Source organism: Loxodonta africana, chromosome 22 (assembly GCF_030014295.1).
Source record: "Loxodonta africana isolate mLoxAfr1 chromosome 22, mLoxAfr1.hap2, whole genome shotgun sequence".
Taxonomy (NCBI): Eukaryota; Metazoa; Chordata; class Mammalia; order Proboscidea; family Elephantidae; genus Loxodonta; species Loxodonta africana.
The window spans coordinates 6478550-6505336 of record NC_087363.1 but is presented as its reverse complement, the minus strand read 5'-3'; the positions used below and the strand labels follow the sequence as shown (position 1 = coordinate 6505336).

The 26787-nt window shown below is 41.4% G+C and overlaps 1 long non-coding RNA gene and 1 pseudogene across 1 annotated transcript in view; one reads left to right on the top strand and one right to left on the bottom strand.

Annotated features, from left to right (window-relative positions):
* Positions 1-5453: 5453 nt before the first annotated feature.
* Positions 5454-26787, bottom strand: part of LOC135228444 (uncharacterized) — a 32431-nt gene continuing 11097 nt past the window's right edge. Inside the window, exons 2-3 of the long non-coding RNA XR_010318949.1 lie at positions 7664-7738; positions 5454-6613 (exon numbers count right to left, since the gene is read on the bottom strand). This is a non-coding gene — a long non-coding RNA (uncharacterized LOC135228444). The remainder of the gene's footprint in view (positions 6614-7663; positions 7739-26787) is intronic.
* On the top strand, positions 12975-18277 carry LOC100676319 (signal peptide, CUB and EGF-like domain-containing protein 2; annotated as a pseudogene).

Genomic DNA, 26787 nt, shown 5'->3' with positions numbered 1-26787 from the left:
TTTGGCCTGTCCAAAGAAGAGGCTGCCCACCCATATAACCCAAAGGCCATACCTCTGCCAGTGATCTTTCACAGGCAACAATCTGACATGACACAGTTTAAATGTCACTTCTTCAAAAAGGCCTTCTTTAACCATTAATCTGAAACAGCCATTCAGCATTATTTTCTTCATGGTGCTTATCACTAAGTGATCTTTCTTTTCTTCTTGTTTATTACCTTTTTCTCCACAATAGAATGTAAACTCCATGAGAAATGGGATTGGCGTTTGTAGATAACTTGTAGATAGTAGACAACTATTGGACCAGCTAGGGTGAGGTTTATGCGCTTGTCATGGTAAATCCAAACTAAACAGTGGCTTAAAGAAAATAAAAACTTTTTTTCTCTCTCTTGTGGAAGAAGTCGGAGGTAAGCAGTCCAGGGCTGGTAAAGTGGCTCCAAGACAGTCAAGGAGACAGGCTTCTTCTGTATTTCTACTCTGCTATCCTCAAAACAAAGGGGTCCTCCTGGTGAAAACACTTAGGAGCTCAGTTGCTAACTGTTAAGGACTGGATTATGTCCCTCCAAAATATGGGTTATAAATCCTAATCTCTACGCCTGTGGTTATAACTCCTTTTGGGAATGAGTTGCACGTTAATGATGTAGGATTAGTGTAGGGTGTATCTTGAGTCAAACTTTTTTGAGATATAAAAGAGATTAGTCAAGCAAGCAGAGAAGAGATTGGGTAAGGTAGATGCCAAAACACATGGAGATCTCCAAGGAACCAGGAAGCAGAAGCTCCAGAGCTAACAGAGAGAGAAAGCCTTACCCTAGAGCTGGCTCTCTGAATTCGGACATCTAGTTTCCTAGACTGTAAGAGAATAAATTTCTGCTTGGTAAAATCCCCACTTGTGGTATTTCTGTTATAGCAGTACTAGATAACTAAGACCCATCCAGACATTTCGCAGGGGAAAGACCTGACAAGCTGCTTCCATAAAGGTTACAGCCAAGAAAACCTTATGGTGCAGTTCTACCGTGTCACATGGGGTCTCTATGAATCGGAACTGACAACAACAACAATCCTCAATATAATGCTTTCGTCTTGTGGCCCAGATGTGGCGTGATTTTCAAAATCAGCATGAAAGAAGATGAAGTGAAAAGACGCAAGGCTTCTTCCTTTAGATATACTTCTATTTACATCTCATTGGCCTAAACCTAGTCACATGGTCGTATCTTCTGCAAGGGAGGCTGAGAAATGTAGTTTCTATTGTTAAGGGAAAGGAGCCTTGGTGGTACAGTGGTTAAGCACTCGGCTGATAACTGAAGGTCAGTAGTTCAAGTCCACCAGCTGCTCCATGGGAGAAAGATGTGGCAGTCTACTTCTGTAAAGGTTACAACCTTGGAAACCCTATGGGGCAGTTCTACTCAGTCCTACAGGGTCACTATAAGTTGGAATCGACTTCACAGCAACTGGTTTGGGTTTTTTTATTGTTAAGGAAAGAGTTCCTGGGCAGTGCAGAAGGCTAAGCACCGGCCTCCTAACCAGAAGTTTGGCAGTTCAAAGCTACCCAGAGGCGCCTCAGAAGAGAGACCTGCCAAACTACTTCTGAAAGGTCACAGCCATGAAAACCCTACGGAACACAGCTCTACTCTGATACACATGGGGTCATCATTAGTCAGAGTGGACCTAACAGCAACTGTTTTTGTTGTTGTTGTTGTTGCTAAGAAAGGAAGAGAAAATGGGTACCAAAGTGAAATTAGCAGTCTCAGACATGTCTTTCTTACTTGCTGCTCTATGCCTAGTGCCTGGCCAATGCTTGGCATGTAATACAGTTTCAAGAAATGCCTGCTGAGTGAAAATGAGTGAGTATTTTTTGCAGTCAATGACCTATCATTACTTGTAGGATAAAGACCCAAATCCTTAAGATGGCCTACAAAGATTTTCATAACCTGAATCCTTCCCACTTCCATAGCCTCATTCCATTCTCCCATGTCCCCTCCCTCTTCCAGTTCCAGCTATGCTGACTTCCCTTGGCTCCTGGAACACTCCAGGATCTCTCCAGGTCAGTACAATGCCACCTCCTCTGCCTGAGATGTTCTCCCTACTGCTTTCATCTAGGTTTCTCTTACTTTTATCTTTTTCCTTTTTTTTTTATCAGCAATTCCTAGAAAAGCATCTGGGATATAGGAGATGCTCAGTAACAATTTCTTGACTAATGGACTTAAACATGCACATTCTTGAAATCAGCCATTGAAAACCCTATGGAGCACAGTTCTACTCTGACATGCATGGGGCCATGAGTTAGAATCGACTCAATGGCAACTGGAAAAAAAATTGTTGGCTGTCTGTCATACTCACGGAATAAAGAGCCTGTAGGACATGGATTTTGTCGGTTTCATTCCCTGCTGTATCCCCAGAGCCCAGCAGAGCATATGGCACATAGTGGGTGCTTCATAGTTATCTCTTGACTATGGATGAGTGCTCACTTTGTGTGAGCTGCTATATCAAGCTTTCAGTGAATCAATTTAAACCACCATTCCTTGTTCACACAGAGGTAATGTTCTAAGAGAGACACATGGACATCAGTGCACACTCAGGAAAAGACTGTGCAATCGCATTTGACTGAAGTAAACGTATTTAATGAGCACCTACTTTGTGCTAAATGAATAAAAGTCTCAACCCTCATGGAGTTCACAGTGTAATGAGGAATATAGGTTGCTAATCATCTTACAGTATCTATTTTCCACTTTTTCCCTTTAATAACAGAATCCTTTCCAACCCACAGTGTTAGCAGAGTACATACTTGCCTTGCTAAACCAAAAATTAAACCCACTGCTGTCGAGTTGAACCAACTCATAGCGAGCCCATAGAACAGAGTAGAACTGCCCTATAGGATTCCAAAGGCTGTAAATCTTTACAGAAGCAGACTGCCACATCTCTCTCCCACAGAGCAGCAGGTGGGTTCAAACTGCTTAACCTCTGCACCACCAGGGCTCCTTTATCTTATCACAATAATAAGGTGTCAAGATGGAAATTGTTCATCATCTAAACTACCTCTACATCACCAGAAAGCACAGGAATAGTCAACGTTTCTCGTAGCCTTTCAATGATTCTTTAATTTTTTCCTACGGAATACTGAGGGAGTCTTAACTACCTCCTGAACCAAGTGTCTGACTCCTCTGTTCATTTTGGCAAAACCCTTGGAACATTCACTCATTCTTCCTCTATGTTTTGCCTTCATGCCTGACTTAATTTCATCCACTGCCTATTTACTCTAAGTGAAGCAAGAGGGGTCTCACCAAGTGTGTACTGTTGAATTCCTGTAAGTCACCTGGGCATACAATGGTCTTCCAAGGAGGTGGCCTTGAGGACTTAGTGCTTAACTTTGTGTCTGCAGGGTGGGGCATGGAATACTTCACAGAAGAGCTTTGTACAATTCCACATGAAAGGAAAAAAGGAGTCTGTTCACTTCTATAACATGACGTGAGATTCAAGAAATAGATTACTCACTCTGTATGCCCCATCTTTCATGGGATCCTGTTGAGGAGTTGTGCTAAATCTCAGCAACCAAGGATGTGGGGCACCTGCCTTGATGGGGTCCGTGTATATATGACATGTGTGGCATGTTGTGATGCAGGCTATATTTCACTTTGTCTACAATAAACCACTTACAAGAAGAATCTTCACAAACCACTGATTTGTTGGGCATATAGCAAACTCGACCCTGTAATAATTTTTTAAAACTCTCATGGGAATCTAATTATAATTTAAATGATTATGAGGGAATGAGCTGTTTGTACAAGTTTGGTATGTCTACCTTTAAAAGAAGAGAGATGCCACCTAAATGGTAGGATATTTAATTTCTTAAATTAGCACATCCACTTGGTTTCTAACAAGGGTCACGGCCCGTGACATGCCCAGCTCCTAATCCTCACCATTGTGCATTTAATCTCAAAACAAAATCCCAGGGACTATAACTTCTTATACTTTTCTTGAGATAGCTGGTGAAGTTGTAGGCAGGATTTACTAAATTGATAGGAACTTTTTTTACCTACCTATTAGGAGGGAGCCTGTATCCTCCCTGTGGTAGATTACCTGCAGATTTCCTCCCTCAGACCAGGGTTGGCCGGTGACTCACACTGACCAATAAAATCCAGCAGAGGTGATGCTATGTAGCTTCTGGGTCTGCACCTTGAGAGACCTGGAAGTTCCTGGTTTTGCTTTTTGGGGATCCAACCACCATGTAAAGAAGCTTGGGCTATTTTTTTTTTTTTAATAATTTTATTGTGAAAGTTTACAAATCAGGTCAGTCTCTCACACCAAAACCCATATACACCTTGCTACACACTCCCAATTACTCTCCCCCTAATGAGACAGCCTGCTCTCTCTCTCCACTCCCTCTTTTCGTGTCCTTTTCACCAGCTTCTAACCCCCTCCACCCTCTCATCTCCTCTCCAGGCAGGAGATGCCAACATAGTCTCAAGTAGGGCATGTTTTTGAATGATAAGTAACCACATGGAGAGACACAAAGAGAAGACCGGTCTCCTGGTGTTCTAGCCACCCAAGAGGAGACCCAGACATTCAAGTGAGGCCATTTTGGGTCGTCTCGCTCCAGTCAAGCCACCCAGCTAACACCACACAGAGCACAGATGAGCCATCCATGCTGACCCCTTGTCAACTTGCAGAATTTTGAGCAACTAACTGGTTGTCATTGTTGAAGCCACTGAGTTGTTGGGTGGTTTATAACATAAGAATAACCATGGGTAAATAAAACAGATGAGGAAACTGAGGCACAAAAGACCACAGGGCTAGTTTAGAAGCAAAGCTGGGATTTTAATTCAGATAACCTGATATCAGAAGCCACGCCTTGAACCACTACGCTATACGGGACTGTTTGGATATAAACAAAGAACAAAGCGGAATAAGGAGGCAGGTCAAAACCACAGTCTAAGAGAAGAGTACAAATAAAGGAAGGGAAAGAAGGGAAGAAGGACAAAAAACAAAGCCAAAAAAAGATCAGGCCACAGACCTGAGTTAATGGAATCAAGAAAAGTATACAGGAAACAGTATGCTTTTCACATGTATTTTTGTCCTTTAAGTCCTGCCTGAGCCAGGACACATATTTACCTTGATCTTCATAGACGTGTACTGTCCCTTAGGAATCCCTTAGAAAAGGCAGCAGGTAAGAGCTGGAACTCTGAATTAGGAATCTCAAAGCTCAACCCCAGTCCTTTAAGTTGTGTGCTCTTGTCATATCATTAATATTTCTGAGCCTCTGTCCATCATCTGTAAAATGAACACAATAATTTGATCTATCTCCTAATTTTTTGTAAGGATTGTTGTTGTTGTTGTTAGGTGCCATCAAGTTGGTTCCAACTCATAGCAACCCTATGCACAACAGAACGAAACACTGCCCGGTCCTGCGCCATCCTTACAATCGTTGTTATGCTTGAGCCCGTTGTCGCAGCCACTGTGTCGATCCACCTCATTGAGGGTCTTCCTCTTTTCCACTGACCCTCTACTTTGCCAGGCATGAGGTCCTTCTCCAGGGACTGATCCCTCCTAACAACATGCCCTTTGTAAGGATTAAATCAGATAATATAGGCACAGTGCTGGGTTCATAGTCAAATCTCAATAAATGGAAGTTATTATTTTGATAGAAACCTACCTTCTTATGTTTTTAGCAGTGTATTTTGTTTGGATTGGTTTCAAACCATCCCAATTCTATCGCCAAATCCATGTGCAGCGCCAGCCACACCTGATATAGGCTAATCCCTTCTTATACACATACTGCAAAACTGCCATGCTCGTTTGGTCTATAGGTTCAGAAAAGTCTATTTTAAGTCCCCAACTAATTGCCAAATCTGAAACCTCCCTCTCCATCCAAGGAATCTCATTTTGCCTCTCCTGCCATGTTAAACAGTAAATAAATTACTCCCTGATCAAGGCAAAAGCTCTTCCAAAAGATCCTTCCCTTTTCTTTCTTATCATCAATCTTTGTTGCTAGCCAGGTCATTTCTTTTTTTTTTATGACATGTAAGCGCTCGGCTCCAATGGGCTTCTGATATGGTCTGTTCTCTCTTAGCCTGTTATGCTCCAGTCCTCCCTTTCTTTTCCTGTTATCTCAAATTCCCAGACCACCAGAATGATACCAGCAAGCTGACAACTCACTTGGCTGCCAGACCTCTCGAAAGTGCTCATTAATTCTACTGGATCAAGACGGGTAACAAGGCATACCAGTGGATGCAATTCCTTTCCCTTGCTTTTCATTTTCCAGGCAAGATGCCTGCACCTTGGAGAGGCTGTGATGTATTGGTTTTCACCCTCACTCATTCCAGCACGCATACAGAAAGGACGAGAATCCCAGCTCTCTTGATTAATGTAGCAATCCACTCCAAGACAGCCTTCTTGTTTTGCTCCTCATCACTCCGTCTTAAAGAAACATTTGCCTGTGACATGCAATATTGGTGGCTGCCACATTTCAATCGGGGCCTATTCTTTCCAGGAGTTTCCTCAGACTCGACTTGGAGCTTCAGCCTCTGAGCTGGGGTGTGTTGAAAACCATCTCTCACCTTTAGTTCCACCATAAATTTTACATTTTCACCTTCTCCTTGAGATATCATTGGAAATCCGACTTCTGGAAGAAACACAGAACATAATGTAAGAGAACCTGGTCCAACCCAGCGATGACAACTCACATTTTCAATAAGGAGAAACAACTCCTGCAGCATAAAGAATCAGTGGTTTCTACCAAAACTGCTGGTAGCTACTTTCAGAGCGTTACCATAGAGACAGAACAGACATCAAGATAGGAAAGGGGACTGAAGTCCAATGACATTTGCTCACTCTCCAAAAACTTGAAAAACAACATATGAAAAAGACATATCAAAGGTCTCCTAACAAAGCTATTTTCCTTAAGTAGATGAGAGAGATGGAGCTGCAGATAAAGCTAACCCAACCCTGTCAGCTATTAGGGAAAAACAGGGAGCTGAAGGTACTAGAAAGTATGAAGATGAGATTTTTGTTTCAAAGCCATTTTTCCATTTTTTTCCCACAAAATATACAAAAATTAGAGAGTAGATCATGAGAAGAGGGAGTCAGGAAAAGGTTTTGTTTGTTCACTGAGTATCAGATACAGTCAAGCCATAAAAACGTGAGCTCCTTCCTTTCTTTGGAATCTGAAAGCATAAAGAGTGGGAGGGGCAAAGAGGGGCTAGAAATCTTTTATCGGCAGCTTAATTCTCAAGAGACTCCCCTTGCAGGGATTCTCAGGTCTGCCTCCACTCCCTTTCCACTGGCCAAACCACACGCCAATCCTTCCTCACACATGACGTTTTGTTGCCTTGAGAACATTGTTCATATCCCTCTCTTTCCACCGCTTTCTCTAGCACTGAAAATCCTATTTGTCCTATGTCATTGTTATGGTTAAGTGTTGCCGAGTCGATTGCAGCTTATAGTGACCCCATGAGACAGAGTAGAACTGGCCCACAGGGTTTTCAGAGCTGTAATCTTCAGAGAAGCAGATCGCCAGGCCTTTCTCCTCTGGAGCCACTGGGTGGGTTAGGACTGATGACCTTTTGGTTAACAGCCAGGCACTTAACCGGAGCACCACCAGGACTCCATTTGTCCTATGTAGCCAGTTCAAATACAATTAGTATCTCCTTGAAGTCTTCTCAGGTGCACCTACCTGCAATTTTTTGCTCCTTCTTTGGGATCTCCTCCTTTTCCTTCTCCTCCTCTTCCTCCGCATCACCATCATCATCTTCATCATAAACAAGCAAACAAAAAAACCAACAAACCTGTTGCCATCAAGTCAATTTCAACTCATAGCAACCCTACAGGAAAGAATAGAAATAGCCCATAGAGGTTCCAAGGAGTGGCTGGTAGATATGAACTGCCGACCTTTTGGTTAATAGCCAAGCTCTTAACCACGGAGCCACCAGTTATCACTTATTGAATGCAGGTGTTTATTGTTTTCTTTGTGTGCAGTTAATTCGGCAACCATTAAGACGGTATTTGTCATGTGCTAATTACTACCTGCTTGTTTGTGGAGGGGGTGGTGGTTATGAAGGATAAAGAGAAATAAAACTCTTGCTGTCAAAAAACATCTATCAAAATGTCAACATCATCACATAAAAAAAAAAAAGTAACTAGATTTTACTGTGTGCTGGGTCCTATGCTCATGGCCTTACCCGCGATATCTTATTTAATCATCATCAGTCTCAATGGCAGAGATTTACTGACCACTGAAAATCCAGGAATTCTCCGACATTTCTTTGCCCTCTCACAGAAGGGCAGGACTCTGTGACTAGTTCTGACAAATGGGCTGTGAGCAGGAGTGACACGAGCACCTTCCAGGCTGAAGCGTAAACCCTGAATTAAGAGCAGGAGAATAATGACTCCCTCCTTCTCCTCAGCTCTCTCTTCCTCTCCTGGGGGCCATGCATTGAGATGGCAATATCATGAGACTGAGATGAGGCGGTTCACCGCTCAGTCACTGAGGGGGTGGTGGTTGCCCCTGGGAGTCACCTGACTCACAGCCGATTTTGTATAAGTAAAAAATAAACTTTTGTTGTATTAAGCGCCTGAGTTTGGGAGGCTTTTTGTTGTTCTTGTTGTTTTTAGCACAGCATGGCCTATTCAAACCATACATACTTAAGAGCTAGGTGCTCTTATTATTCTCATTTCTAAATTAAAAAACTGACATACGAGGAGTGAACTGATTTGTACAAGGTGAGAAAAGAACCACATTGCCTCATTTGCATGATCTGATCAGAATGAGACCAAAATATCCAGCTGGAAATATGTAAAAATAACCAATAAACTGATCGATTACTGAGAGAAAGTGACATCTAATACGGAGGCTGATTTGACTGTTAAACTAAGTCTAAATGACACCAAAAAAAAAAAAAAAAAAATCATGGTGGAAGGGTGAACTGGAATCTTTCACAGAGACACATTCATTCACTAGGTTTCTCTCTCACCTTTTTTTTTTTGTCTTTAATTATTGGGCTATTTGCTTGTGTTCTATGCAAATACTATCTAGCTCTCTATATATTTTTATATATTGTATAAGTCTAGTGAAACTATTAAATTCTTGATATAAGGATACACATTACTGATATATTCATTCATTCATTCATTCGGCAAATATTTTTTAATATGCCAATCACTCTGATAGCCAGAGTGTGCTTGATAATAAAAAGAGAGGCACGGGCTCTACTCTCAAGGAGCTTAACGTCTAGTGGGGAAGCGAGAAGGTGACCAGATAAAGATATGAATGGGTAAATAACTGAAGACAGTGAACAATGCACTGAAGAAAAGGAATGTGGTTCCATGAGAATATGTGACCAGAAATCTTACATGGGCTGGCAGTCAGGAGAGAGTTGTTTGCGGCCAGGTTAGGGCAATCTTATGCAGCAGACCACTCTGGAAGTCAGTTCAGGTCTGTCTGCTCCTCCTTCCAATCAGCACTGAGGTCTGCTGACTGAGACTGTTGTGTGCTAGGAAGCAGGCATCTTGAGTGGAGCCAACATTCTGGGGGGAGGGGGTGCTGATAGCAACAAGGCAGATGTTGCTGAGGGTCTGTTCAGAGTGTGACAGCATGTCAGTAACTAAATTATCTCCCCCCAAAATACATAGCACCTAAAGTAGTTTTTTTTTTTTAAGTAGTTATAATTCCATTTGGGAATGAATTTTCTTTGTTATGTTAATGAGGCAGTATTAGTATAGGGCGTGTCTTAAGTCAATCTCTTTTGAGATATAAAAGAGCAGATTAAGAGATCAGAGAAGCAGGCAGAGACGAGGGCAGAGAGATGCCGTGTTACATGAAATCACCACGATCACCAAGGAATAGAAGCTGAAAAGAGACAAAGACTTTTCCCCAGAACCAACAGAGAGAAAAAGCCTTCCCCAAGAGCCAGCACCCTGAATTCAGACATCTAGCCTCCTAAACTGTCCGAAAATAAATTCCTGTTTGTTAAAGCTACCCATTTGTGGTATTTCTGTTATAGCAGCATTAGATATCTAAGACAAGCCGCTCCTCTGCCTGGTAACTGTCAACTACTGGACTGATACAAACTCCTAAAGAAGGTTCCCTACAGTGGGGCTAGGAGGTGGGTCACCTAAGTGGAGACTGCTCCCCCCACCACCACAGGGCCACTGGGTCTCTGAAAACAACAAGGCAGAGCTCTCGGAGGTCCTTCTGGGGAGTGCCAGCCCCTCCTCCTCCTGAAACAGCAGAAAGTCTGCCTGTGCTCCTCCTGAATGCCAGCTCAGATATAATCAGCCCCCCCCCAGAGCAGGGAAGGAAACCTCTGGCAAAATCAGAGGACGACATCCGGCCCTGAAGGAGTCTTGCTATGTGTGAGTTTTCCAGTGTAAAATGTAGTCGCAGAAACAGAGAAGGTAAAAGAGTAATAACCAGAGAGAGAGAGGACTGTGCCCCTTGGTAGACAGATAGATTAGTGTACAATATCTCAGCTGAGTGGCAGTGCCTGCCAGTGGACAGGTTACCCACAGCATGCTCTCTGGTGTGTTTGGGAGACGTTAAAAGTTGAAAACAGAGATCTGGAACTTTGGAATTCAAATTAAACCAGGAAGAGAGAAGGAGCTAACAAAGCAGGAGAGGAAACAGTAACCAAAGCCCGAAGACACTGCCCACCTAAGAGTTTTTTTTTTGCAGAAATTAGTACAGGCTAACACACCAAATACTGGGGAGAACTGATAAAGTTATCATCGTCGAAAATTTCAGTGCCCCAACAAAAAGATCACAAGACATGCCAAGAAAAGAGGGATGATAGCCCATTGAAATGAACATGATGAAAGAAGTGAAGACACATCTGAGGAAGACTAAAAAATGAAAAGAATGGAAAACTATGACATAACAATGCTAAACATAATTAAAGACTTAAAGGAAAATGTAGACAAAGATCCAAAAGGAGTAAGGAAAACATGCAAGAACAAAATGAGAATCTAGAAAAAGAGATGAAAAAACAGAATTATTGCAACTGAAAGGGACAATAACTGAAAGGAGAAACAGTGTAGATATGTAACAATCCATTTAATCAGGCAGGAGAAAGAATCTTCAAATTAGAGCATATGATAGTTGAAATTACAGAGGCTGAAGAGCAACAAGAGCAGAAGCTCAAGAAAGCTGGGCACAGTTTAATGGAATTATGGGATAACATCAAGATACCTAATATATACATCAAGGGAATTCCAGAAGGAGATGAGAGACAAAAAGGGATAGAAAGAATATTTGAAGAAATAATGACAGAAAGTTTCCCCAATCCGACAAAGGACATGAATCTACATAACCTAAAAGCTCAAAGAATCCCAAACAGGATAAACCCAGAGAGATCCACACCAAGAAACATCATAGTCAAACTCTCAAAAAGTAAGGATAAAGAGAGAACCCTGTGAGCAGTGAGAGAGAAGCAAATAGTCCATACAAAGGATCCCCAATAAAATTAAGCGTTGACTTCTCCTCAGAAATATTGGAGCCCAGAAGGCAACGGAATGATATATTTAAAATGCTGGGAGTGGAGGAGGAGGGGAAAACTGTCAACCAAGAATACTGTACCCAGTGAAACCGTCCTTCAGGAATGAGGGTAAAATTAAAATACCTGCAGACAAACAGAAGCTGAGAGAATTCATATCCACCAGACTAGCTCTACAGAAAATACTAATTGGTATTCTGCAGATGGGAGGGAAAAGACACTAGAAAGTAATTCAAAGCCATACATTAAAAAAAAAAAAATTCCTTAAAAAGGGAATTGCATGGATATGTACAAACACCAAAAAAAAAAGTCCATTGCCATTGAGTCAATTCCAACTCATAGCGACCCTATAGGACAGAGTGGAACTGCCCTATAGGGTTTCCAAGGCTGTAATCTTTACAGAAGCAGACTGACACATCTTTCTCCTGCAGAGTGGCTGGTGGGTTCAAACTGCCAACCTTCAGTTAGAAGCCAAGAGCTTAGCCACTGTGTCGCCAGGGCTCCTGGAGGAAGGAACGGGGTTTTACTTCTTATAGAGTTGTGAGTTTTGATTTATGGTGATGGAAAAATTGCACTGATCAAAGGTAGGGTTACATAGCTGATTAATGTAGTTGCTGTCAATAAGTGGTACACCTATAAAAAGTTGAATTGGAAAAAGTTGTCTGATAGATATATTTACAACAACAATAAAAAGAAGGAAAAAAAACAGCTGCTGAGGTTCCTTATGTACAACCAAACACCACCATGGGATTTGGTTCATTGGTTTGGAGGTTTAGGGTCATGGCTTCATGGGACTTGCCAGTTAACTGGCCTAATAACGTGTTTACTGCTACTGTTCTACCTCCTAGTTTGCTGCACAGTGCCCAGGGTCTTCAAAGATGCAAGTGGCCGGCCATCCAAGGCACAACAACTGGTGTCCGCTTGCCTGAAGCAACAGAGGAAGAAGGAGAACCATGAATAGGAGGAAGAGATGAAATGTGTGGCTAATTGCCTCCATGAGCAACTGCTGCCTTTGCCATGAGACCAGAATAACTGGACGGTGCCCAGCAATGTCTGCCTTGAGCATTATGTTCTTTTAAGACCTATCTATCTGGAACCAAATTGACAACAGAAACTAGAAAGATTATATATGAAACTGAGGGGGTAGTGATTTTACATTAATGGGGGAGAAAAAACTCTGAAAAGAGGGCTTAGAATGGTTGCACAACTTGAAGAATATAACCAATGTTACCGAATTATACATGTAGAAATTGTTGAATTGGGGTGTGTTCTGCTGTTTGTATTCTCAACAAAAACACAAAGTTACACCAATTGACTGGACAGACCTTGGGCGTCTTTTGTTGCTGTCTTTTCAGTACCTGAGAAATATTTCAAAAGCCATGCCTGTTTCTGTGTATAGTTTGGGCTGTGGCTAATGTAGAATTGAGAATGGGTGTAGCCTCAAATCCTTCTTTATTTGCCTTTTCATGTCCTGTGTTTTCCTAGATGATATGCCACATGCAGGAAAACATAGTGGAAGACTTGGATCAGATGAACCCAGACTCTATCAGAAGAAGACATGGGCAGAAAAGAAGAACCCACGACACCACTGTGAGAACAATCAGGTAAGAGATGTTTAGAAGGAACCTGACTTTCCTGATACCAGAGGCGTGGGGTGTTTGAGGTTTCAGCCTCTGCAATCCTGGGGAGGAGGTGGACACTGGGAACATGAGCACCATGCAGATGGCAAACATTATTCCCTAACTTGTGAGGAGGTACCAATGTCAAGCTACTGATCTGGAGGTGAGCAAAAGTACAATTTTTCTTTCATACTTCCAAAGAAATAACCAAGTCTGAGAAATCTGGAAATGACTGGAAGTTAAACAAAATATGTTGACAGTCTCACTGGTCTTTGGCTTAACTCTGAATCAGTCAATAAAAGTAAGGGCACAAGAGGGCTCAAAGAACAAAGACTGTAACTCTGCATTGACAGTGGAAAAAACGATGGGGGCATAGAGGGAGGAGGCCAAGTGTCCCATAATCACACAGCTGGAGACTGCAGAGCAGAACCCAGAGCTGGGCATTCTGCTGCTCAGCCCTCTCTCCACACCCCTGCTGTTTCTTTCCCTCTCTCCTGAACCACCCACCCTGCAATACCAGGTTATCTTTGGGAGTCTTAAAAACCAAGGTGAGTGCAAAGTCATGGTGGCTTCTGCTACCACCTTTCCCTGCCTTCTTATGAACTTGCAGGGAGGGCTATGCTCTGCCACCAGCTAAAAGCTTCAGTCTGTGGAGGAAATGGCTTTACCCTGGCCATAGCCTCCATTCTTCCTTTGTTTAGCAAGTTTCCCAGAAAAAGAGGAGAGAAGGGAGGACACCAAACCACTGCTCTTGCTCTCCTCATTTTAGACATGAGAAAACCAAGGTATGGAGGGACGCAAGCATTCTCAGGATTCAAACCCAGATCTCCTGTCCCAATTTCATACGCTTTCCAATATACTGCTCTGATTCTAGAAAATCTCAGTATTTATCCAAGAATGCAGATAAATCTCTAATCCTTACAAAACAAAATAGTTTCCCATTCAGATAATTCATAAACAAGAGGACCACATAAACAGTTTAGTATATGATTGTTGTCAAGGTTGCCACCAAATCAGGTCTGACTCATGGCAACCATATATATAATAGAATGAAACACTGCCTAGTCATGTGCCATCTTAATGATCATTGATCTGTTTGAGTCTGTTGTTGCGGCTATTGTGCCAAGCCATCTCAATGAGAGTTTCCCTCATTTTCTTTGGCCCTTCATTTTACCAAACATGATGCCCTTTTTCAGCTATTGGTTTTTCCTGATGTGTCCCAAGCAAGACAGCAAGATAAAAGCATCCATATGGGTTCCCTTGGCCTCAGGCTGCAACTCCAGCCCCCTGTGTGACCTTGGCAAGTTACTTCCTTCTCTTTGTCTCCATTTTAACAACAACAAAGCAGAGATGACAATAGTAGTCACTCACGGTTTGAGGTCTTGAAGATTAAATAAGGTGATGCACGTAGCACAGACAGCATATAGCACATACTAAGGACTCAAGTAATACTGTCATCACCATTATTATTAATTTTTCAAGGCAGATTTAAACACAAGGAGAGAAAGAACAAGGGAATAATTCATGAACTTTCTAGGAGTCTCAAAAACTGATCTCCTATTTACGAATACTACAACAAAACAGCAGGTGAAATAGCTCTAGATCTGTGCTTCCCAGCAAGGTACGTACTTGACACATGTGACTATTTAGATTTGAATTAATAAAAATGAAAACTTCAGTCCTCAAGCACACTGGCCACATTTCCAAGGCTCAGTAGGCACACGTGGCTAGTGGCCAAAGTTCTATTACAAAGCAGTGTCACTACTCTTGTTGCTTTAGGGTATAAGGTAGAGACTTTCCTGAGATGGGGCCAAGATGCCAAGGATATGTTATTTTCCTTCCAGCTTACATCAGTAAATGGATAATTTAAAAAAACACTGTATCAGCACTAAACATAAAAGTCAGTTCTTACCAAAATTCCAAATAGAAGGCATGAATTTTTTTTGTCTACAGTTGGAGATAGCATTGTTGTTGTTGTTGTTGGGTGCCATCAAGTCAGTTTCAACTCATAGTGACCCTATGCACAACAGAACGAAACACTGCCCAGTCCTGTGCCATCTTCACAACCATTGCTACACTTGAGCCCATTGTTGCAGCCACCGTGTCAATCATCTCATTGAGGGTCTTCCTCTTCTTCTCTGACCCTCTATTTTACCAAGCATGATGTCTTTCTCCAGGGATGGATCCCTGTTACTATGTCTGAAGGATGCTTCTCAGGAGCGTTCTGGCTGTACTTCTTCCAAGACAGATTTGTTCATTCTTTTGGCAGTCCATGATCACCAACACCACAATTGAAAGGCATCAATTCTTCTTCAGTCTTCCTTATTCACTGTCCCACTTTCACATGCATATGGGCCACTGAAAACACCATTGCTTGGGTCAAGCACACCTCAGTCTTCAAGGTGACATCTTTACTTTTTACCACTTTAAAGAGGTCTTTTGCAACAGATTTGTCCAATGCAACACATTATTTGAATTCTTGACTGCTGCTTCCAAGGGTATTGTTTGTGGATCCAAGTAAAATGAAATTTGTGACAACTTCAATCTTTTCTCTGTTTATCATGATGTTGCTCATTGGTTCAGTTGTGAGGATTTTTATTTTCTTTATGTTGAGGTGCAATCCATAATGAAGGCTGTGGTCTTTGATCTTCATTAGTAAGTGCTTCAAGTCCTCTTCAATTTCAGCAAGCAAGGTTGTGTCATCTGCATAACCCAGGTTGTTAATGAGTCTTCCTCCAATCCTGATGCCCCTTTCTTCTTCATATAGTCCAGATTCTCGGATTATTTGCTCAGCGACGACTGAATAAGTATAGTGAAAGGATACAACCCTGACACACACCTTTCCTGACTTTAAACCATGTGGTATCCCCTTGCTCTGTTCGAAAGGCTGTCTCTTGATCCATGTACAGATTCTTCATGAACGCAATTAAGTGCTCCAGAATTCCCATTCTCTGCAATGTTTTCCATAATTTGTTATGATCCACAAAGCTGAACACCTTTTCATAGTCAATAAAACACAGGTAAACATCTTTCTAGTATTCTCTGCTTACAGCCAGGATCCATCTGACATCAGCAATGGTATCCCTGGTTCCACATCCTCTTCTAAATCCAGCTTGAATTTCTGGCAGTTCCCTGTCGATATACTGCTGCAGCCGCTTTTAAACAATCTTCAGCAAAATTTTGCTTACTTATTGTGCTTGCAACAAAGGGTACACCCTCTATGGCTTTACACACTGTGGAGACACAAACGAGTGCAGCATCAACAACGGAGGCTGTCACCAAGTCTGTGTATAGGCAGCTATGAATACCAATGTCACTTTGGGCACAAACTCCACTGGAATAAAAAGGACAGTGTGGAAGTGAAGGGGCTCCTGCCCAACAGGACTCCCCACGTGTCCCTGCATTGCAATAACAGTGGTGGAAGAAAGGAGTGCTTCCTAAGATGTCACTCTGGCATTCACCTCTCTTCAGGACTGCAAGAGGCCTACTCTGTCATCTGCGGGGCTCCCTCTCCTCTCAGGAGCAAACAGCAAAAAGCAAATGACTCTGCTTTCAAGGGATGTCACCACCATCAGGACTAGGGTAACCTTTAAGCTAAATGAAGGCAAGTGTAGTTTGAAAAAGGCTGAGCTGTTTCCTGAGGGTGTGTGACCAGTACTACCAGAGACGCACAGTTCAGTAAAAGAGAGCTTCCACTACACAAACCTTGCATGCAGCTCTGGCAAGCAAGTCCCAGGAATCCCTGGCTGACCAAGCACCACTAAGGAAATATGTATCACTGATGAGTTTGAGCTTGAAACTAACCAAAAGGATGTAACAGCTTCTTGTGATCTAAGCTGCATTGTAAAGTGAACACAGAAGCGACTCTGAAAAGCCATCCGCACACTCCGGAAAGCTGCCCACAGGGAGCAATTTCACCTCCAACTATCAGGCATTTGATAGGGAACATCTGAACGCTGAGCAGAGTCCCGTGGAGTGGGTCAGGGCCATGTGGAAAACCAGTGTGTCAGTTGCAGGGCTGGGACATATTACGATGGAGCTCAAGAACACTGGATTTTATGTCCAAATGGAGCTTTCCAAAATGAGAAAGGACGAATCACATATGAACCATGCCCAAGACCAGAAAATCCTGGGGCCCTGAAGACTCCAGAAACTTGGAACGTGTCTGAATGTGGAGGCCTGTGCCAACCCGGTGAATATTCCATGGATGGATTTGCCCTCTGCCGGCTCTGTCCCCTGGGAACATTCCAGCCTGAAGCTGACCACATTTCCTGCTTCCCCTGTGGAGGAGGCCTCCCTACCGAATACCTGGGAGCTACTTTCTTCCAGGACTGTGCAGCCAGAGTTCAGTGTTCCCCTGGACGTGCCTACAACACCACAACTGACTGGTGTATCTGTTGCCCAGAAGGAACATACCAGCCTGAATTTGGAAAAAATAATTGTGTTTCCTGCCCAGGAAATACTATGACCGACTTCAGTGGCTCCACGAACTTAACCCGATGTACAAACAGAAGATGTGGAGGGGAGCTGAGAGATTTCACTGGCTACGCTGAATCCCCAAACTACCCAGGCAATTTCCCAGCCAACACTGAGTGTATGTGGACCATCAACCCACCCCTCAAGCACCGCTTCTTGATTGTGGTCCCTAAGATCTTCCTGCCCATAAAGGATGACTGTGGAGACTACCTGGCGATGCGGAAAACCTCTTCCTCTAATTGCATGACAACATATGAAATCTGCCAGACCTATGAGCACCCCATCGCCTTCACCTCCAGGTCAAAGAATCTGTAGATTCGGTTCAAGTCTAACAAAGGAAACAATGCCAGAGGGTTCCAGGTGCCATACGTGATGTACAATGAGGACTACCGGGAACTCACTGAAGACATTGCTCAAGATGGCAGGCTCTATGCATCTGATAATCATCAGGAAATACTTAAGGATAAGAAACTGATCAAGGCTCTGGTTGATGTCCTGGCCCACTCCCAGAACTATTTCAAGTACACAGCCCAAGTGTCTCTAGAGATGTTTCCAAGGTCCTTCATCTGATTGTTAAGTTCCAAAGTGTCCAGGTTTTTGAGGCCTTATAAACAACAGCCACACGCCATTCAGTACAAATATTCCACCAGGGGGCTTGGTGGGACAGCGCTGTCTGCCTCTGCATGCCAGCACACAGTTGGATAGTGCAGCCTCCAGTATTAGTCACTCACTAGAGTTCAATTTTTATAGATAATACAGATTTTTGGTAAATTTTTTTTAAATTGCTTGCATGTGATATTGATACTGTTCAATAATTTCTGCATTCATTTGGATCACCTTTCTTGAAAACAGGAATAAATATGATTTCTTCTTGTCTTCGGCCAGGTAGCTGTCTTCAAATTCTTGGAGATATTAGAAGCCATGAAATGGAGTGTGTATTAATCACGTGAATGAATACGGTATGAATAGCTTCCTTAGCAATAGCCACAGAAATTAAAAGAGCTTTGAATTTTAGAAACAAGAATTGGTACAAACACATGTAAACTGAACCTCAAACTCACTCCAGTTCAAGAGAGGCCATTCTGGTGTAACAAATTGACCAAACAAATACATCTGTAAGGTTTAGCACCTGGGATGGATTAAAAACCACATGGGGGGAGGCGGGGCCAAGATGGCGGACTAGGTGGACGCTACCGCGGATCCCTCTTGCAACAAAGACTCGGAAAAACAAGGGAATCGATCACATACATAACAATCCACGAACTCTGAACAACAAGCACAGACTTAGAGATGGAAAACAAACAAATACGGGCAGACAGCGACTGTTCTCAGAACCAGGAGCCAGCGTACCAGCTCTCAGATCCCTCCCCCACCCTCCCCAGGCAGCCCCATTAACATCCGAATACCCGGAGCCAGAGGGAGAATTCAGATAGGGATCTGACTGCATTTTTTTTTAGCCGACTACCTGGAAAATCTAGTTTCCCAGTGATGGCTCGGAGACAGCAGTCCATATCAAACCACATAAAGAAACAGACCATGACAGCTTCTCCAACCCCCCAAACAAAAGAATCAAAATCTTTCCCAAATGAAGATACAATCCTGGAATTATCAGATACAGAATATAAAAAACTAATTTACAGAATGCTTAAAGATATCACAAATGAAATCAGGATAAATGCAGAAAAAGCTAAGGAACACACTGATAAAACTGTTGAAGAACTCAAAAAGATTATTCAAGAACATAGTGGAAAAATTAACAAGTTGCAAGAATCCATAGAGAGACAGCATGTAGAAATCCAAAAGATTAACAATAAAATTACAGAATTTGACAACACAATAGAAAGTCAGAGGAGCAGACTCAAGCAATTAGAATGTAGACTGGGACTTCTGGAGGACCAGGGAAACAACACCAACATAGCTGAAAAAAAATCAGATAAAAGAATTAAAAAAAATGAAGAAACCCTAAGAATCATGTGGGACTCTATCAAGAAGGATAACTTGCGAGTGATTGGAGTCCCAGAACAGGGAGGGGGGACAGAAAACACAGAGAAAATAGTTGAAGAAATCCTGACACAAAACTTCCCTGACATCATGAAAGACGAAAGGATATCTATCCAAGATGCTCATCGGACCCCATTTAAGATTGATCCAAAAAGAAAAACACCAAGACATATTATCATCAAACTCGCCAAAACCAAAGACAAACAGAAAATTTTAAAAGCAGCCAGGGAGAAAAGAAAGGTTTCCTTCAAGGGAGAATCGATAAGAATAAGTTCAGATTACTCAGCAGAAACCATGCAGGCAAGAAGGGAATGGGATGACGTATACAGAGCACTGAACGAGAAAAACTGCCAACCAAGGATCATATATCCAGCAAAACTCTCTCTGAAATACGAAGGAGAAATTAAGATATTTACAGATAAACACAAGTTTAGAGAATTTGCAAAAACTAAACCAAGACTGCAAGAAATGCTAAAGGAGATTGTTTGGCCGTATGACCAATAATATCAGGTACCAGCACAATACAAGGTCACAAAACAGAACGTCCTGATATCAACGCAACTCAAATAGGGAAAGCACAAAAACAAACAAATTAAGACTAATTCTAAAAAATAAATAAATAAACAAAATAATACACACAACAGGAAATCATGGAAATCAATAGATAAACGATCACAATAATCAAAAAGAGGGACTAAATATAGGAGGCATTGAACTGCCAGATGGAGAGTGATACAAGGCGATATAGAAGGATACAAGTTAGGTTTTTACTTAGAAAAATAGGGGTAAATAAAAAGGTAACCACAAAAAGGAATATCAATTCCATAACTCAAGAAAAAAGCCAAGAAAAACGTAACGACTCAATAAACACAAAGTTAAATATTATGAAAATGAGGATCTCACAAGCTACTAAGAAAAACATCTCAGCACAAAAAAGCATGTGGAAAAATGAAATGGCCAACAACACACATGAAAAGGCATCAAAATGACAGCACTAAAAACTTATTTATCTATAATTACGCTGAATGTAAATGGACTAAATGCACCAATAGAGAGACAGAGAGTCACGGACTGGATAAAAAAACACGATCCATCTATATGCTGCCGACAAGAGACACACCTTAGACTTAGAGACACAAACAAACTAAAACTCAAAGGATGGAAAAAAATATATCAAGCAAACAATAAGCAAAAAAGAAGAGGAGTAGCAATATTAATTTCTGACAAAATAGACTTTAGACTTAAATCCACCACAAAGGATAAAGAAGGACACTATATAATGATAAAAGGGACAATTGATCAGGAAGACATAACCATATTAAATATTTACGCACCTAATGACAGGGCTGCAAGATACATAAATCAAATTTTAACAGAATTGAAAAGTGAGATAGACACCTCCACATATATAGTAGGAGACCTCAACACACCACTTTCGGAGAAGGACAGGACATCCAGTAAGAAGCTCAATAGAGACACGGAAGACCTACTTATAACAATCAACCAACTTGACCTCATTGACTTATACAGAACTCTCCACCCAACTGCTGCAAAATATACTTTCTTTTCTAGCGCACATGGAACATTCTCTAGAATAGACCACATATTAGGTCATAAAACAAATCTTTCCAGAATCCAAAACATCGAAATATTACAAAGCATCTTCTCAGACCACAAGGCAATGAAGCTAGAAATCAATAACAGAAAAACTAGGGAAAAGAAATCAAATACTTGGAAAATGAACAATACCCTCCTGAAAAAAGACTGGGTTATAGAAGACATCAAGGAGGGAATAAGGAAATTCTTAGAACACAACGAGAATGAAAATACTTCCTATCAAAACCTCTGGGACACAGCAAAAGCAGTGCTCAGAGGCCAATTTATATCGATAAATGCACACATACAAAAAGAAGAAGGAGCCAAAATCAGAGAACTGTCCTGACAACTTGAACAAATAGAAAATGAGCAACAAAAGAACCCATCAGGCACCAGAAGAAAACAAATAATAAAAATCAGAGCTGAACTAAATGAATTAGAGAACAGAAAAACAATTGAAAGAATTAACAAATCCAAAAGCTGGTTCTTCCAAAAAATTAACAAAATTGATAAACTACTGGCTAGACTGACTAAAGAAAAACAGGAAAGGAAATAAATAACCCGAATAAGAAACGAGAAGGACCACATCACAACAGAACCAAATGAAATCAAAAGAATCATATCAGATTACTACATAAGATTGTACTCTAACAAATTTGAAAACCTAGAAGAAATGGATAAATTCTTGGAACAATACTACCTACCTAAACTAACACATTCAGAAGTAGAACAACTAAATAGACCCATAACAAAAAAAGAGATTGAAACGGTAATCAAAAAACTTCCAACAAAAAAAAGTCCTGGCCCAGACGGCTTCACTGCAGAGTTCTACCAAACTTTCAGAGAAGACTTAACACCATTACTATTGAAGGTATTTCAAAGTATAGAAAAAGACGGAATACTACCCAACTCATTCTATGAAGCTACCATCTCCCTGATACCAAAACCAGGTAAAGACATTACAAAAAAAGAAAATTTTAGACCTATATCCCTCATGAACATAGATGCAAAAATCCTCAACAAAATTCTAGCCAATAGAATCCAACAACACACCAAAAAAATAATTCACCCTGATCAAGTGGGATTTATACCAGGTATGCAAGGCTGGTTTAATATCAGAAAAACCATTAATGTAATCCATCACATAAATAAAACAAAAGATAAAAACCACATGATCTTATCAATAGATGCAGAAAAGGCATTTGACAAAGTTCAACACCCATTTATGATAAAAACTCTAACCAAAATAGGAATTGAAGGAAAATTCCTCAACATAATAAAGGGAATCTATGCAAAGCCAACGGCCAATATCACTCTAAATGGAGAGAACCTGAAAGCATTTCCCTTGAGAACGGGAACCAGACAAGGATGCCCTTTATCATCGCTCTTACTCAACATCGTACTTGAAGTCCTAGCCAGGGCAATTAGGATAGACAAAGAAATAAAGGGTATCCAGATTGGTAAGGAGGAAGTAAAGCTATCACTATTTGCAGATGACATAATCGTATACATGGAAAACCCTAAGGAATCCTCCAGAAAACTACTGAAACTAATAGAAGAGTTTGGAAGAGTCTCAGGTTATAAAATAAACATACAAAAATCACTTGGATTCCTCTACATCAACAAAAAGAACACAGAAGAGGAAATAACCAAATCAATACCATTCGCAGTAGCCCCCAAGAAGATAAAATACTTAGCAATAAATCTTACCAAGGATGTAAAAGACCTATACAAAGAAAACTATAAAACTCTGCTACAAGAAATTCAAAAGGACATACTTAAGTGGAAAAACATACTCTGCTCATGGATAGGAAGACTTAACATAGTAAAAATGTCTATTCTACCAAAAGCCATTTATACATACAATGCACTTCCAATCCAAATACCAATGTCATACTTTAAGGGGATAGAGAAACAAATCACTAATTTCATATGGAAAGGAAAGAACCCCCGGATAAGCAAAACATTACTGAAAAAGAAGAAGAAAGTGGGAGGCCTCACCCTACCTGATTTCAGAACCTATTATATAGCTACAGTAGTCAAAACAGCCTGGTACTGGTACTGGTACAACAACAGGCACATAGACCAATGGAACAGAATTGAGAATCCAGATATAAATCCATCCACGTATGAGCAGCTGATATTTGACAAAGGACCGGTGTCAGTCAATTGGGCAAATAATAGTCTTTTTAACAAATGGTGCTGGCATACCTGGATATCCATTTGCAAAAGAATGAAACAGGACCCATACCTCACACCATGCACAAAAACTAACTCCAAGTGGATCAAAGACCTAAACATAAAGACTAAAACGATAAAAATCATGGAAGAAAAAATAGGATCTACCCTAGGAGCCCTAATACAGGGCATAAACAGAATACAAAACATTAACAAAAATGATGAAGAGAAACCAGATAACTGGGAGCTCCTAAAAATCAAACACCTATGCTCATCTAAAGACTTCACCAAAAGAGTAAAAAGACCACCTACAGACTGGGAAAGAATATTCAGCTATGACATCTCAGACCAGCGCCTGATCTCTAAAATCTACACGGTTCTGTCAAAACTCAGCCACAAAAAGACAAACAACCCAATCAAGAAGTGGGCAAAGGATATGAACACACATTTCACTAAGGAAGATATTCAGGCAGCCAACAGATACATGAGAAAATGCTCTCGATCATTAGCCATTAGAGAAATGCAAATTAAAACTACGATGAGATTCCATCTCACACCAACTAGACTGGCATTAATTCAAAAAACACAAAATAATAAATGTTGGAGAGGCTGCGGAGAGATTGGAACTCTCATACACTGCTGGTGGGATTGTAAAATGGTACTACCACTTTGGAAATCCATCTGGCGTTATCTTAAATGTTTAGAAATAGAACTACCATACAACCCAGAAATCCCACTCCTCGGAATATACCCTAAAGATACAAGAGCCTTCACACAAACAGATATATGCACACCCATGTTTATTGCAGCTCTGTTTACAATAGCAAAAAGCTGGAAGCAACCAAGATGTCCATCAATGGACGAATGGGTAAATAAATTGTGGTATATTCATACAATGGAATACTACGCATCGATAAAGAACAGTGACGAATCTCTGAAACATTTCATAACATGGAGGAATCTGGAAGGCATTATGCTGAGCGAAATGAGTCAGTTGCAAAAGGACAAATATTGTATAAGACCACTATTATAAGATCTTGAGAAATAGAAAAAACGGAAAAGAACACATACTTTTGTGGTTCCAAAGGGGGGAGGGAGGGAGGGAGGGAGGAAGGGAGATGGCTTTTTATTGATCAATCTGTAGATAAGAACTGCTTTGGGTGAAGGGAAAGACAACACTCAAAACAAGGAAGGTCAGCCTAATTGGACTGGATTAAAAGTAAAGAGGTTTCCGGGATAAAATGAAAGCTTCAAAGGTCAGCGGAGCAGGGGCTGGGGTCTGGGGAACTTGGTTTGAGGGGACTTCTAAGTCAATGGGCAAAACAATTCTATTATGAAAACATTCTGCATCCCACTTTGAATTGTGGCGCCTGGGGTCCTAAATGCCGACAGGCGGCCATCTAAAATACATCAATTGGTCTCAACCCACCTGGAGCAAAGGCAAAGGAAGAACACCAAGGTCACACGACAACTAAGAACCCAAGAGACAGAAGGGGCCATATGAACCAGAGACCTACATTATCCTGAGACCAGAAGAACTAGTTGGTGCCCAGCCACAGTCGATGTCTGTCCTGTCGGGGAGCACAACAGACAACTCCTGAGGGAGCAGGAGACCAGTGGGATACAGACCCCAAATTCTCACTAAAAGACCACACCTAATGGTATGATTGCGACTAGAAGAATCCCAGAGACAATGCTCCCCAGAACTTCTGATGGCACAGGACAGGAACCATCCCCGAAGACAAATCATCAGGCATGAAAAGGACTGGTCAGTGGGGGGGAGAGAGATGCTGATGAAGAGTGAGCTAATTAAATCAGGTGGACATGGGAGAGTGTGTAGGCAACTCTTGACTGGAGGGGGGATGGGAAGATAGAGAGAGAGGGAAGATGGCAAAATTGGCACGAAACGAGAGACTGTAAGGGCTGACTCAATAGGGGGAGAGCAAGTGGGAGAAGGGAGTAAGATGTATGTAAACCTACATGTGACAGACTGATTTGAATGGTAAGTGTTCACTTGAAGCTTAATAAAAATTAAAAAAAAAAAAAACCACATGGGGGACTGTAGGCAAAGCAGAGAAAATACAATAATAAGTAAAAGAATAGAAATCAAAATGACTGTCTATTTTACAAGTCTCCAGTTAGATGCCATCTAGAATGCTTTGTTCACTGTAATTGGCCTATCAAGAAGACAGTATGCAGTGAACATCTCCAGAGCCCATGATATCCCTAATTTTGATAAAATTTCTGGAAGAGAAAGAGTATAATAAGCTAGTCACTCCTTTTTCAATCAGGAGAGGGATATCACAGCTCAAGAAAAAGCAAATCAAAACAGAGAAATAAAGCTCAGTTTCCTACTAAGCAAAGATGAAAATCAAAAGGATAATCTGATTTTTGGAAGAGAACCAAAAACTCCAAAAAAACCATCTAACCCCAAGCAAGGTGAGCAGTAGTGTCAGGTGGTGTTGAGCACAGGAGTAGATAAAATGAAACTCAAGTCCCACTAAGCCATCTGTCAGTTTGTCATACTGTAGTTGGTTGCACGTTGCCATGATGCTGGAAGTTATGTCACCTGTATTTCAAATACCAGTAGGGTCATACGTGGTAGCAGGTTTCAGACTAGAAGAAAGGCCTGGAGACATACTTTCGAAAATTAGCCAATGAAAACCTATAGATCACAACAGAACACTGTCTGACTTACTTGCTTTGGACACATCATCAAGAGGGATCAATCACTAGGGAAAGACATCACATGTGGTGAAGTAGAGGGCCAACGAGGGCCAGCGAGATCCTTGGTGAGATGGATTGGCATGATAGCCTCAACGATGAACTCAAACATGCTGGTAATTGTAAGGACGACACAGGACCAGGCCAAGTTTTTTCTGTTGCACATAAGGTTGCCACGAGTCAAAGTTGACTCGATGGCAGCTAACAGACCCTTTAGGACAAGACAAAAGCCTGACAAACAGGAGTGATAATGTATATACTTGTATTTGAAGTACAGGCAGTCCCCAGGTTATGAACGAGATCTGTCCCTAAGTCTGTCTTTAAGTCAAGTTTGTAGGTAAGCTAGAACAGATATATGTGGTTCTCATTTAGCATCAGTTACTCAAATGTTTGCCTTAGTATATAGTATATATTTTACCTTTCTATACATATAAAGGGAACACCGGTGGCGTAGTGGTTAAAAGGTTAGCAGCTTGAATTCTCCAGGTGCTCCTTGGAAACCCCATGGGACAGTTCTACTCTGTCTTCTAGGGTCACCCTGAGTCGGAATCAACTCAACGGCCATGGGTTTGGTTTCGGTTTGGTTTCATACATATAAAACACTTAAGAAACACTTCCAAATTGTGCACTGATCTCATGAGCACCACAAAGTAGCCGGTGCATTCGTTATTATGAGCCATTTTATGTATTTCACTCAAATTCTTAATATAATAATC